The 15,747-nt window shown below is 42.2% G+C and overlaps 1 protein-coding gene across 1 annotated transcript in view; it reads right to left on the reverse strand.

The window, feature by feature from the left end:
• The window catches only part of fam222aa (family with sequence similarity 222 member Aa), a gene marked incomplete at its 3' end in the record, with an annotated part of 50,460 nt that extends 38,856 nt beyond the window's left edge, over positions 1-11,604 (reverse strand). Inside the window, exon 1 of the mRNA XM_080739542.1 lies at positions 11,500-11,604. The remainder of the gene's footprint in view (positions 1-11,499) is intronic.
• Positions 11,605-15,747: the final 4,143 nt, after the last annotated feature.

Below are 15,747 nucleotides of genomic sequence, written 5' to 3' on the forward strand. Positions count from 1 at the left end.
CCCCATTCAGGAAGCCCACCCCCCCAGAGATGGGTCCTTTCACACCCCGCACAGACGGAGCAAAATCCCCCCTTGTAACCCAGAGTCATGCAGCCGACAGATGGAGCGGCTATTGAGTGAAGGATCGCAGAGGCAGAGGCAGCTCCCCATCCATCCATCCCTGGTGGAAAACAATGGGGCAGCAGGTCAAGAGTGCTGTCTCTGAGAGGAGGGGGGTCAGGGAGGAGGGGCGTGCTTCGACACAGTCGAGCTATGCGAGTCCTTTGAAATCCAAAGGACCGAGTTTTAGAGACCGTTTTTTGGGGGCGGATGAAGGGAAAAGACTCGAGCCGCTTGCTTGTGGATCAGACACAGGTGAAAGGCGGTGAAGGTCTGAAGGCTGAATCTGGGACAGTGGTGTTTGTGTTTAACCTGCTCCACAACGGCAAACAGTAATGAAATCCCCCCCCTTACACGCATTTGCAAGGTCAGGAGCAAGGCAGACACACAGTTACATGTAGATAACATGGGCCAACTGTTACAGAAGACACATACTTCACTGGGCCTGGCTTGTCTCTTTAAAACCACTTGTTTTAGACCTCATCACATGGTGTTGCGCAGCAAAAATAGCCTGTGGCACATGTGAGCTTGTAGATCTGCTATTTTCCCTATTGCTTACCAAAACAACAAGGCAAGCCCAAAATATAGACACCATGGTTGAAAGTGGTTAAAGGAATTGTAGGAATTACTCTGCTTCCATTTTGACTGACATTTAAACAAAAACAAAGCAAACCACCATTGCGATAAAACAGCGGCAGCACCCTTAGAACCCTTCTCAAAAAATAAAATACTGATGAGCATTTCAGCAGAGTGTGTCACTCACATATTATGGAACAAACAGGCAGGCAGACGTTCTTTCCAGACATTAAAGTACATAATTAAAAAGTAAAATCCAACACTTCGCCAATCATGTATTATTCAAAATCTCAATATTCTCTCAGCAGTATCATGTGAGACGGCAATAATAGAACAGTGCCAAGCTAAAGCCTATATAAATAGTGGGGTGATATTGTTCTGAACTCTCTGTGTGTTTCATTATTAATGGATTGATTTCCAGTGTTTTTGGAGAGGAGGGGCCAACTGTGGGTCATAGAGGATGAATAGCTATGAATAGCCACACGCACATATGCAGTTAGGCACGACAGCGTGCGCACACACTCACATACATGCATGTGTGTGTACACAGAAACACACACACATACACACACAGAGATCACAAAGCAAGGCTGACCGGAGGGGGAAAGTCAATCCAGTTCCATTGACCGGCGGTCTGGCTATCATGTGGCTCTGTTCTGTCCTGGGTGTGAGTGAGAGCAGGCTGGCCGTCTGGGGCCGGCCCTGCCTCATTGGGTTTCCATGGCCTGGGGTTGCTTCACCTCAGCTAGCGTGGAGGGGACAAGGATGTTTGGATGGCATACCGTGACTCGACAGACAGCATTGAATATAATTTCATGGTATTATTGGCGCCATAAATACTGACATCTCAAAACACAGCTACGGAGTCCACGCTGAGTTGTCCTCAACCAGATGTTCATCATCTTTGCATGGTTTGGTTTATGGACCCTTTTTTGCACAAGAACGCGCCCATTACATAGATGAAGGTGTCAGGAACACAGTGCTTGTTCTGTATTAACAACCACTTTGACAAGGACGAACAAGCTCTCTCTCTCTCTCTAAAAAGAAAAAAATAAAATCCTACTGCTGAGGAAAATAATGTACAAATTACCCTTAATTAAACACAAAAACATAACCCGTGTAATCAGAGTGCAGAAAGCTTCTCTTTTTGAAAGGGTAAACAAAGCAGATGTGCAATGACTTTTACAATTAAGTTATTCTTGGTTACAAGAAACACATTGTAGTGCAGGGACAGTGTACACACAGTATTCACAAGAAGAGATATTTATGTTTTCCCTCTAATGGCCAGCTAGTACAGAGTGAAAGTGTCACTGTCCATAAGTCTCATCACAATGCCTCTGATGATCTGCTGTTATACTGTTTCAGCCCAGAGTTGAACAAATACATTTCATCCCCAAAGGGGATCAATAAGTGCATATACAAAGACATTGGCCATAAAACACAAAGACATTCATTCAGGCCGCCACAACGCAGATCAAAGCACAGAATACACCTGGAGAGCCAGGCGGTGAGCAAGAGAGGACAGGAAACACTGCAGAGTATCAGGTAGGGCCAGACAGCCCTGGCTACATTCAGACCTCTGTTCAATCCATCTCCACAGTAGCTATTAGATTTCTAATATTGTTGGGGTTTTAAGGAGGCTCGGCTTTCCTGCCACAATGAGACTTAGCCAGCCCTGGTTGCCCCTTTTCCTTTTCAGTGTGGTCTCACAAGGTCCTCTCGGTTTTCTGCAAACAATACTGCTGGGCTCTGGCCCTTATTTAAAAGATTAATAGGATGCTGTCTTGGCAGAAAAGCAATCAGTGAGGTTTCTGTGACATAAAAAAAAGTGAAAACAAGGCAAAGAGGAGAGACCATTGTCTCGGTTACCAACTGGCTGCCACGGCTCGATTGAGATAGCTCTAGGCTTTCAGGACTGGCTGCCAATCACAGCACCAGGCATCAATGGGGTAAATTTGAATGATAAAACGATAAGTCATAAGCAGGCGATTTCCCTGTCATCTGGCTAGGGGGGCTGTTTGAATGTAAACTCAAAATGGGTGGATAGGATTGTCTTTTTTCATTCCACAGCCATATGGAATTTGGTTTTGCCTGGAGTTGCTGGCTTCAGCCCTCAATCACGACAGAATGTGTAATCACCAAATGTCTTCCTCTCAACCTGCGTTACAATTGGCAGCGCCATCCTGTCACTAGAGATGAGGAGCAAAATAGAGGAACTGACTAAAAGACAAGCCTTAAGTGACACTTAATTGGAGACATCCAGGCATTCTCTCAGCTCCAGTAAACAGGATCCATCAAACTTTACCCAGAGCCTGTTTGAGTCTGCAGCTGTCTGCAGGGAGCGGCACAGTATGCCTGAGAGGCCCTCAGTTATCAACAAGACTGATGAAGAAATCAAGTCCTTAAAAAAAAGAAGAAAAAGAAAGAACAGCAGCTCCTAAAAGAACATCCAAGACCAGCCGAAGGGATGATTGCATTATGCACAGTAAAATGCACAGCAAAACTCCTGTGTGTTGGCTTAACCACTTAACGGAAAACGAAAATAGACCATTCCACAAGCATTGTGAGGTTGTACATTCGGGGGGTTATTTTATTTTATTTTAGTAATTTGTGTAAATTTTCAGCTATAATGTCAAACGTTGTGAAAAGGTGGTTATCTCCTTTCCCCCCAAAGCACAGACATTCACAGAGCTCTGTCATCTCTTTCCTATACCAAGACTGGATTTTACTGTATTTATCCATTCACTATTCCACCAGTGCACATGACAGAGGCTAATGACAGAATGAGAGAAGGAGAAGAGAGGAGAAATGATGAGTGAGACAGTGATAGAGGAGACTGAAGAAACACCACCCCCGGCATCTCTTTGCTCCTCAAGTCCCAGGCGATCGCCACAATCCTGGTTTGTGGCTGACAGAGGGGACTGGAGCGGTGTTAGTCTCCCTGCTGTCATGGCTCCATGACTGACCCCCCCCCCCCCCCATGTCTCTGTGGTGGTAGGTGCATGAAAATATGGGATGAGGGCTACATGAAGGAGAGACTCTCCCAGTGGATTCTCGTCAGTTCCAGGCCATTACACCTTGCTCGCTGGGACTTTGTTTACACACACACACACACACACACACACACACACACACACACACACACGCGCGCGCGCATGATTGTTAGAAAAAGAGGGCGATTGTAATGTGGACTTTCAGCTGCATACGAATGTGCTCTGTTGCAGAGAACTCTGTAAATCCCTTCAATCACATAACATTATTTTGCGACAAAAAAAACAAAAACCTCCTCTCTGTGAAGTTTACTTCAGTGCAGGGCAGATAACATTTAATCAAGCCTGACGACACGGTTGACATGGTCAGTGTTAATGTGCAGTGAAAAAGCCTGACATACTTCCATGGTCTTTGGGGACATGTAGGGAATGGCAGGCTGCCCTCACGCTTACAGTCTCTCTCTACAGATGTTGCCTAGGAGAGTGGCTCACTGGCTGGCTGCGGTGACAGCTGGACAGCTGTTCCCATAGATGCAGCCACAGAAGCATACCACAAAGACGGGGATGGGGGGTGCTGTATGTTCAGTTTGTCTGTATGAAGTCCCCAGTTATGAGCAAAGCTGTCAGATTTTAGCAATGGTGCATGAGTGTGGATAAAGCAAGGCAGCGATAAACAGAAGAAATGGAGGATGATGAGCACACATGAGCAAATACCAGACATGTCTGACATTGTTTAAAGGAAGCTGCACTACAAAACAAATAAGCAAATAAATGGGAGTTCTATGATGCAACAACAAGTGGCTACACTGTCTGCACAAGTCAAAACCTTTAATTTGATCCCAGCATATTCAGTCTGAGCGAGCATGACTTTCATCACCATAAACATGTAAAAGTTTAATTTGAACTTCAGAGGGAGCTTCAAATGATTTTTTTTACCTTTTCATACAAGGGGGAAGAATCCATTTTCAAAAGCAGGAGAGATAATTGGCTGGGCATTAAAACGATGCTGGACTTCGGGCTAACATCAATGAGCTGCTAGCGATGAAAGTCAGCTTTAATTGGGGTCATGTTCTGATAAAATACCTTCATCCCGCAATTTTAAAATACAGTTGTCTAACGTTATAGGGACATGCTTAGAAGTAGGACCAACCACAGAAAACCTGCAGGTGAGAGTGCCTCGACCATACATAAAGAAGCTGTTTAACATCTGAATGATAGAAAATGGTGAGCAGCTTGTTTCACCTGCTGAATAAACATACCACAAATCTTTAGTTAAACAGCTTGGATTGTTGCCAGTCATTTCTGCCAAATTTCTCATTTCCCCTAAGCAGACCAGGCAATTCATTATGCCACAAAAGGTCAGCAATTCGTTCAACTCAATAAAAATGTTAATAAAACTAAGAGCTCACAGAAAGGAGCACTCATTGCCTCTGGTCAGTCATCAAAGTGTGTGTGTGTGTGTGTGTGTGTGTGTGTGTGTGTGTGTGTGTGTGTGTGTGTGTGTGTGTGTGTGTGTGTGTGTGTGTGTGTGTGTGTGTGTGTGCTCGCTTGCATCCAATTGCATGTAACCTTGCCACCAGTACTAGGTCAAAGGTTAGTCATCATGGGCTATCTAGCAGGGTATGTGGCTCTTGTCCAACAATAATCCTGGTCAAACTCTACCAACTGCTCACCACAAAGTAGACCATGCCACAGTAAATAGTAAATGTGATAGTTAACCATTTGGTCCAATACAGAACAGAAAATAAGTAACATAGAACCCCCCCCCCCCCCCCCCCACACACACACACACACGGTTATTATTCTATAATCAAGGAAAACTAATAGTTCACAAGCCCCCACACCAAAATCTCTAATTACATATCCACCCCCACCATCACCCCACTCTCCTAAATAAATGAAAAGACCCATTAGGCAGATTTCAACGGATGGCAGTGGGCTTATAATTATACATGACATCTTTTAGAGGGGAAAAAAAGTGATTACTCTGGATGCCAGTCTGGGGGGGATAAAAAAATTGCTAAGCAACCAGTCATTATCCTCCAGAGTGGAGCGAGGTGACCGGCCATCCGTCTAACTCCGGTGGCTCGCCTGGCTCCTTCCTCCTCTACTCTCTCTCCCTCTCTCTCTGCCGTCTCCCCGTCCGAATACAAACAGAGATAAAGAACGCCGCAATCGCTCTTGACACACAAATAGGTTAACACAATAAAGCCGGCTTTGCCTGGCTCACTCGAGGGAGGAAAGCAATTCCAGCAGCAGGCAGGAGGTAATAAAACAGGCTAGGAGTGTGTGTGTGTGTGTGTGTGTGTGTGTGTGTGTGTGTGTGTGTGTGTGTGTGTGTGTGTCTACAGTATATGTGTTCTCCTGTCAATGTTCCTATGTTTCTGTATGTGAGTGGAAGCAGGCATACAGAAGCTCTTTGGCCTGAGGGCCTAATATTGTACGGATTTTCAACCCTTTCTTGACACAAGTAATAACAGAGAAGAAAATGACGAAAATTCCAGGCTACTCCTCTGCTCAGATTAAGGAAACCGTGGCTTTATACTACTAGCAATATTGTCGGCCAGGACCATGGTCAAACACATAAACTGGTCCCTATTTGTTATATTATGGCTGGCCATTCTTGTGCAAATGGTCTCCGCTTGGTTAAAATTCAACAGGTAAATTGAATGAGTTTTATCTGTGCAAGCCTCTGCTTCGTACGCATGTGTCTTCTGCCAGGCATGGCAATACAGGATACAAATCTCCAGAGTTTTTATTAAATCATGTTGCATTCACGCTGAACTTAGGAAAATGGCGAGGTGGCTTCTGCAATTACAATCCAGACCAGACAACATTGTTTTCTCCAGTCAGTGGAAATTTCATTACCTTACAGCAACACCCTTAGAATTGGATAACAGCCTATTTTCGTCACAAGCACTAACTGTCTGTAGATGGCGTTTCACCCCATAAGTACAATGCACACCCAACAATATGCATCCAGCTATTGTCACAATCCGGAGGCTGGTACGCACAATGTACACCATTTGAGTGATATGGAAGAATTGAATGAAGAAAATCAAGTCAATACCACATTCCTGAATTGACTGTGGTGCAATCAAACAAATTACAGTGGAAACCTATCTCTCCTCAGGCTATTATAGACTGATGACGCAGGTCACACGCAGCGCAATCTCTTGTGAAAAACTGTCAATACAACGAGGGCTAGCACTTTTCCCATAGAAGGGACGAATCGTTAAGAAAACCCAATTAAAGCTTGGGGGAAAGTTTCATATATTTACATCGTACAGTACAGCCATTTGTAACTGTCAATCAATTCCCATGTTTTCACATGCTGCTCCTCCAACCAGGTAATAAAATAGCAGAGATGTAAAGTGGTGGCTATTGTCATCTGGGAATAAATTACCAAAGCATGAAGAGAAAACATCTTATCTGTCTGATGTATTTCCTGCTATTGCAGAACGTTACAAAGCCCGAGGGAGAGCAGTCAACCAAAATGCAGGGAGATGGAGATTAGGATGATGTGCAGTTCCTTGTTCCATTAAAGTTTGATCTTCCTCAATAGCCGAGGAGAATCAGATATCTTCCATTCAAGATTAAAGTACACCAGCATAGAGGGAGAGATTAATCAGAGGGCTGCAAGAGATTAAAAAAACAGCCTTGCTTCTGGCATGGAAAACAGTGGCAATAAAGAGCACGGCAGATAATGTGAAACATGGTGAGGCACAATAGCAAATCAAACAACATTTACAAGCCTCCAAAACAAATCAAAGCGCTGGGTAGACTATGATACAACAGCTGAGGAACTGCAACAAGAGCTGGTCTGATAGTGTCCAAGGCCTTCGTTTTATGAGGGCATTGTGAGGTTTTCCCATGTTGCTCTCTGTCGCCATACTCTCTCCCTCTCGCTTTCTCTCCTCCTACTCTCCTTGAGATCAATGGCGCTGGGGTGATTTCACAGCAGCCTGCACTGTCACCCAGAACAAATCAATGTGACCATGAGGAAGGCAAGAGCGGCATTGTTTTTAAGGAGAGCAAATTCACTGTTGGAGAGCTTGTCAGATTTGCTTTATTCCCCTTTCTTCCCCCTAGAATACTTTGGAACATGCCTTTCCTCACACTTTTCCTAAGTGGATTATACAGCTAACTACTGTACGACATTCACAGCAGTCTTCCCCCCTTACCAGTATATTCATTAACCACTACATAGGAAAACGACATAGTTCCCACTGACTACATTTGACTGTGTAAGTACTTTTAAAACTAAAGGAATGGCTTGACTCCCTTAACCATTCCACATTAATGGCTGTACATTAACCCGTGGGCCTGTTTAAACTTTAGCCTCCATTCAATCTGACAGCGAATTAAGAAGGGATGGAGCCATAACTGATCTCAGCGTCATAGAAAAACCTACCAGTGTCTACCATCAAAGTAAATCAGATCAGATGAACAGAACACCTGTCAGGTAAACCTTTAGTACAGACTTCACATACTGTAGGTAATGAGGGGAGCTTGGATAGTGTGGATTGGAACATACTTCTCTAGACTATGAAAGCATCTACCTTAACCACTTAAGCCCTATATAATTTGTTATACGACAAATAGCAAAAATTGCCAATCTACAAATTCACAACATGTCACAATGCGCTGCCTTGTGAATTTTCGTAATATTTCTTAAAAGAAAGTTTTCCCAAAATACACCAAAGTTAGTGTGGTTAAAACCAGCAGCTACCATCAACATAGCAGGAGTACATGTATGCAACAACAACAGTATCATAATCTGTGTTTTATGGACTATCAATCGACCTAAAATATTTTTTAGGCATTTCAATGTTCAATGTGTATGTGTCTTTGAATAAAATAACGTTTATGCACCATATATTAAGAGAGGCCACTGTTTCTCAAGATAAATTGTATACTATAAGTGTATAGCTGGATACGAACAAGTGAGGAAAGAAGTTTTTATCAAGCTATCAATTAAACAGACTATCAACAAGTTGAAAAAAACACATGGCCTGCAAACTGTCCCGTTCTTTGGTCAAGTTCTTTTTATTTTACTCATGTGTCATATCATGATCAGACTGAAAGTAGCATTAACCAAGCTTCTTCAACATTTGCTTATTTGAGTCAACCATTGAACATAAACAAACCATATAGATGAAGCCTAGCTGAAAGTAAGTTATATACTAGAACTGTTACAGTTAATGATTGACTTCTAAAATATGAGTGTGAAGTTTAGTGCACTGGATTTGGTAGTGTAACTATACTGTAACGAGGGGTCAGGATCAGGTATGTATAGTTATTTTGGCTCCGCAGCGCAGACTTGACTTTGGCAGTACGCAAACACTATAAGAAAATGTGCTTGCACAGAAACTGCACTAGTTAACGTACCTCTATAATCACATAATGCAATATGCAATTGTGCACAAAAAAAAAAAAGTATGAAACGTATTTCTTGTTTTGCATATAGGAGCTTTGTAAAGACACTGGGGGATGTTTCATCAATACACAGTATACAACTTCCCTGCTATGAAACACAATATCCAATGAGACACTGTTGGCATTCTCTGAAATTAAAAACATCACAAGCCTTGTTCCTAAAATGCCATGTGTCATATTATTATATTGTATTTCTAAGTATTGTTTCGTAATTCATGAATCACTGGGCTTTGCTGTACAAGCTTTACAGTTTACACCATTGTATTCCTCCTGACTGTCCGTGTCTCTTTTATGATATATGTTGTATATCTTGATAGAAAATCTTATATGCAATTCAATTTCTGGTCCGGACAGACAATGCAATGCATTTTCACAGATATAGTCTAAACAAGGTAGCATATTATGCTACTGTAAACCTACAATGCATTTCAAGGTTTTCAGAAAACACATTCGCACATGAAAACACATACCACACACACACACACACACACACACACACACACACACACACACACACACACACACACACACACCATTTTCTATCTGCTATTTTAGTGATCTAAAGTGCCAAAATGAGTTTCGCCGCCTCTGGGTATATGCATTGAGACAATCAAACCATGGAGGGATTCAAAAAGATTAATACAGTGCAGGAAATTAAACTTCAGCTACTATAACGATATTCATGAGAAAAGCTCACTTATTCACTTATAGGCAGGCACTTTAATAAGAAAGAATACACTGCATTCACCCTGATGCTATCAATCAATCAAACTGATATACAATTTTATTGGAGCAAATTGTTCAAATGTCTGGGCTTGCTTAGTATGTTACTTTTGTTAATAATTCCCTTGCTGAATATGCTCTATAAACTTCTGCCAATTCCATTATGATGGTTAAAATTACTTAAATTGCAGGTGACAACAGCCGAATATATGACACATCAATCCAAATGTAACACTTTACACAGGAAGAAAAAGAGCCAGCACTGTCAGAAAAAAAATATATATATAAAGAAATATACAACACGAGAACTATGAACTCCAAAAGGTAATTCAGTGACCCACATATTAGAGGTTTTCTTCCATCCCATTCTCCCAGCCTTGTCCAACCATCATGTTGAGTTAAGGCAAGCATTATGCTGGGAAGACTATTTGTTTAGGTGAGGAGCAGCCACAGAGCTAATATGAGCACAATTTGCTCAGCGGGTCATAGGCGCAGAGTGGAGGAAGTAAATGAGGCAGCTCTGCCCCCTCGGGTGCAGCCCCTGCCTCATACATCACTGGATGTTTTATTCAATACAGCCAGGAAGGCTCTATGGCAGGTGCCCTGACTATGGGGGCGCCTGGCCCTGCTGTAGGGGCCCATATTACATTCAATGAGTTAGATGTATGAGCAGCTGTTGGAATGGGAATAACTGAAATGAGAGGTAGATAAATATTGAGAAAATACGCGTAGTGTTATGGTAAAACATATAGCATATAGGTTTTTAACACCCATATAGCAAATAATCTATGCACAAGGCAATAGGGCGGATTTGGTCAATTAAAATCCCAGGAGGCTCAAAGTTCACTGGAATCAAAACAACCTATCTTCTACTGGCCAGGACACACTCAAATACAACATACACTTCCATGACATATCAGCTTTTGCTGAATAATACTGTGGCCAAAGCTAAGGCGAGCTGAGAAAGCATTTAAGTGACCCAACGCCTAAGTGCAGTCCGAGTATAGGTCTACGGAACTACTGTACATCTGATAGGCTATATAGGTCTACCTATTAAGCACAGATCTCGATTAATTGTAAGAGTTCCTTGATAACAGCTTCATGCAAAAACGCATGTCTAATATTAAAATAACGCTTGGGGAAATCACTGCATCAGAAACTATTTACACAAGTTGCAAAACATAATGTGACGCATGGTGGCGTACAGATGAGAATGTCACACCTTGCTCTGAGCTGCAACTCTTCAGTCACATCCTCCTGACTGTGGTGCCTGCGGTGCAATGCCCTCGACAATAGATTTAATTGCTACCCATACTTGAAAAGACCAATATTACACATCAAAGCAGTTCCTAAAGCCATTCAGGATCGAGTAGGCTAGCTCTCTAACACTCCGATTTTACAGCACTTCCTTTATTGCGGGGTCAGGCTTGGAAACAAACGGTTTGAATTTTTAGAGAAGGCATTGTGAAGAGCATCCCTGTCCTGCAATGCGAGCATTTCTAAACAATCGTTTCCTATAGTTCGTTGCGTTTCCATACAAAAGGTATGCACTATGCAGCGAAACGATGCAGCCCACGCCATGGGAAACCGAACGGTTGCAAATAATGACCATGTAATTACTAAGTAGTAGCATGTAAAGACGTTTTTGAAGAATAGGATTGTCTGTATTTACCATAAATTGCTTCGTGGTCCAGACTAGAACTCCATGCAGATTGTAGCGATCAATGAGCAGTCTGTCTCAGACTTTGTGGTCCAAATCAAAAAGGTCGCATTCTGCTGCTCTCCTCCAAAATCCAGAAACGGCTTTATCGATGTCAGCTGTCCATTCAGTGTGTTCTCCTCGTTTCGATCGTGTGCGAATATACAGGAGCAGATCAAGAAAACAGATCCACACTATATAGCCTATAGTCTGAAAAGTTGACAAGCTTCGCTTCGCCCTTTTCACCAATCGGTGTCAATTTTGCTACGGGCAAAGGGAGCCAGAACAGCTCGGCAATTTCAGGAGCGTTCTGTCAGATGAAATGCGCACCAGACGCGCTTAGGGTTTGCGCTGTTTAGCCTCGGAAAGTATACGGTCCCGTTTGTTCTTCTTTTCACTTGTAGATATAGATAAATAGATTTCCACGCACCCCACCTTTCTCACATTTAGCTATCAATAGATAGACTGAGTGGGTGAATGGCTATGTGATATTATTCCAAATCCACCGAGTATTACGCATGTGTTTAAAGTGTTCGCCTATATGCTGAATCTTGTGAAATATATCATGCAATTGTTGTTGTTATTACGTATGCAATCTTGCGCCACGATACCCTGCAAAAACATCAAGGTTGAAACAAAGGAAATGTCAGAAATATCCCAAATTGATCGGCGATGCGATGTTAAATCCCAGTGTCGTGCTCCGTCCGTCCGTCTAGGTACACTTTCTCCCCGGCAGTTGCTTCTTGCTTCCCGAATCACACTCAGATTTCCGATTAAATTAAGGAAAAATATGCGTCAGGCAACAATTGTCCACGTTCTGCTATTTGATGTATCAATAAAAAGTCAAATAGTTCTAAATAGAATAAATATCTAGTTGCTGTAGGCAGCTCTGTGCTCCGGGATGCTGTCTTACCCCTGCGCCGAGCTGCCAAAACTGACAATAACCCGGAACGCTGCAGACTCTCACGGCTCCACAGACCGCCCACCGACCAATCATTGTACTGGGGGAATAGAAACATTCCCACGGGTTGGCCAATCATTGGTAATTGAGTATTGTTACCATAGAGATGCTCGGCGTCCAAGCGTCTGAAACCACGCTGTTTATTCGAGGAATACACTAAAAAACTAAAGGGCTGATATAAATTGTCGTATAGTTCAACGCTGATTTTTAATCACTCTTTCTCTTACACCCCTGAGAAAGATTGAAATTAAATGCCAATAGGACAGACCGAGTAGCCTATATAGGCCTATATATTAATTGCATCTAGTGTATGAATTGTCTTTTAAGCTTGTTAAAGATGATTGCAAGGAGACTCTTAGGATCTAATTTTCCAATAGCCTATATGCTAAATAAGTTTTTGAGTTTCAATGAATCCTTGATATCAAAGCTACCAATATATATATATATTATATATATATATATATATATATATATATATATATATTATATATTATATATATATATATATATTTGGGGAGATGGGGAGTGACACAGCAAAGGTTGTTGGGATTGGGACTCAAACCTGCGACACGTTGTCAGGCTTCAGAGCCTATGTGGTATTAGCCTGGTATAACCAGCCTAGATAATGCATCTAGCTAACTAACTGCAGTATCTATCCCTACCTTGTTTTAACATGGCTGGGATGTCTAGCTCAGCTAGGCTAATGTGGTATGCGCCTGGGCGCCCCTCATTATAACAGCATTAATGAAAAAAAAAAACGTTGTGGACCTTTTCATTTAGATTCTTGTACTTGTATGGATATAGCCTAGTGACCAATAGGCCTACTCATTTGATTCTTAACTCTGACTTTACATCTAATGACTTGGCCTAAATATTTGCAACAACACAAAACAATGTAATATGTCTTCGTGAGTTCCAGAACTTCAGAACTCTACCCTTGACCCATACAGCTTATAGGTCACAGCCAGGAAATCTTATGAAACAGCCATTTTGCAAAATGACATTACAGCAGCGGGGGGAATGGAGAGTTTAAGGTGACAGAGGACCATGTCCCTCTTCACAACGCTTGCCAACTGTCCAGTCAGTGTACACAGATCCTGGAGCAGCACACAAAGGCAGTACAAGTAATCACACATCATGGACTCTCATAATAAGCTGACGCTGGGAAGTGGGTGATGCAGCACTCAGCTTATGCCAGTGCTGATAAGAGCCTGAAAGTATTACCTCGGTCTGGCAGCCTGCTCCAAGAAATCCATCCTGAGCCAGGTCATCAATTCTGCCCTATCTGATTGCTCACCAATCCCTGGCAGCTCCATGTCGCTGTCCTGCTTTCTGCTTTTAGGATTCTCTGTATGACTTGCACTTTCATGCTAGTCTTTCAAACACAGTAATGCCTCTCGGCATTATATACACTATTTTATATTTTATATGGTCTGAAAACAACACTGGACCAGTGGTGCCTCAGAATTTTAACAGGCCTGTCCACCAGTGAAGCCTGATTTATACTTCATCGCAGGACTGTAAGTCAATGAAATCAGTTATTTTTGTTGTGTGATGAAGTATAAATGAGCCTTGAGTCACTGTCCTACTCTCTTCCATAAATGCACTCAGTTTCCTTCTCATCTCCCTTACTTGTGACACAGACCTAGATATACATACAGCCTGTGAAGGTTCAATAATATCACCTTACATGGTGTAGGCAATAGACAATCAATCAAAAAAAAAGACTCAACCAGAGCTCTGTTATGCCCCGGTAAAGGCGGGTAGGCAGGCAGGCAGGCAAACAAGCCATTTGATTAGCTGATAAGCAGATGACTCAACAAACATTCAAGGCATGTTTACTGTGGTTTGATTAGAGTACGCCCAATACGCAGAAGATTGGACACAAATACATTGTGAAAACACTCAGCTGTTCCAAAGCCCAAGGCAGCATGAGGGCACATAAAAATAATGAATTATTTATGCAGGAGACTGGCGGAATATCACAGTGGATAATTTGCTGTGGGCTATATTAAATGCCGTTTTCAAAATCATATTTCTGGGTTTGCATCTCAAAAGATCAACTCCAACAACAGAATATCGGCGTCTACAATCTAACTAGTGGATAGAAAAACATTAGATATTGTATAATGTACATCCCTGCCAAAGTACCTCAGAGAACTGCTCCTGGACCAGAGCAAGGTATTTTTCACATGAAAACTATTTCAATATTTTTCTTAGTCAACATTATGAAAGAATGTTTGCCTTGTCTGTTTCTAATATAATTCACACCTAATGAAAGGCAGCATTGACATGGCAAGTTGTCTTTGAACTTTGGCATGCTTCTTCTAGAAGGTCTAACAGTTAGTTATACCAATCTACACGGTTTCACCTTTATTCTGAAGTGGGGCCATTTGCCTTTTTTTCATGGGGCATCTCATAAAGAGTGCTCTTGTGTGTCTCAAGCTAACATGGCTGTCTGACTCAGGGCTGAAAGCCTTGCCCTGCTGTTACAATTTGTTCCTAAGGCAAAGTGAACTCCGTTTAATTGAGCGAAGTTCAAGTCTCCGCAAACAGCAAAGTAACAGGGGGAAAAAAAATCAATGGCAGCAGAGGCATGGAAAAAAGAGATAGCATTGATTTATCTGCCATTGATTCCTGAGGATCGCTGCATCGTGCCCTCTGGGTGAAATGCACGCTGCCTGCCAACTGATGGGGATGAATCTGAAGAGGTGTCAGGTAGTTAGAGGACACAGGGGTGGACGGGCGGGGCAGGGAAGAGTAGACAATAAAATGTGGAATGTTAATTTAACTTGAAAAGTGTAAAAAAAGGACCCTTACTCTTTTTACACTTTCAAAGTTAAATTAACACTCCAGATTGTTCTGCGTAGTAGACAGGCATCTAAAGAGGCATGGGCATCAAGTATCACACAGAAAGAGGATGGTAGGCTTAAGACTCTATAAGAAGATGATACATGGGGTCCAGTCTGTGTGGAATGTCATTTGATCTTTCTTTGATGGGGCCGGGGGCATATCAAGCTGATGACAGGCTTGGAACAATCTGAAAGAGCAACAGGTGTAAATCTAAGAAAATGCTATGAGTGCAGATTGAAACCAAACTGTTTTGTCCTATTTATAATTTGTACATGAATGCAGCTAATACGACAGATTACTGTGATTCCTATGAACGCATTAAGATCCCTCAATCCTTTGTAAACTATAGTTTTCCAACAGTATGTAATTAATCTCTTTCCATACAAAATAGTCGACATGGAAGCATA

This window comes from Nannobrachium achirus (assembly GCF_963921795.1).
Source record: "Nannobrachium achirus genome assembly, chromosome: 12".
NCBI lineage: Eukaryota > Metazoa > Chordata > Actinopteri > Myctophiformes > Myctophidae > Nannobrachium > Nannobrachium achirus.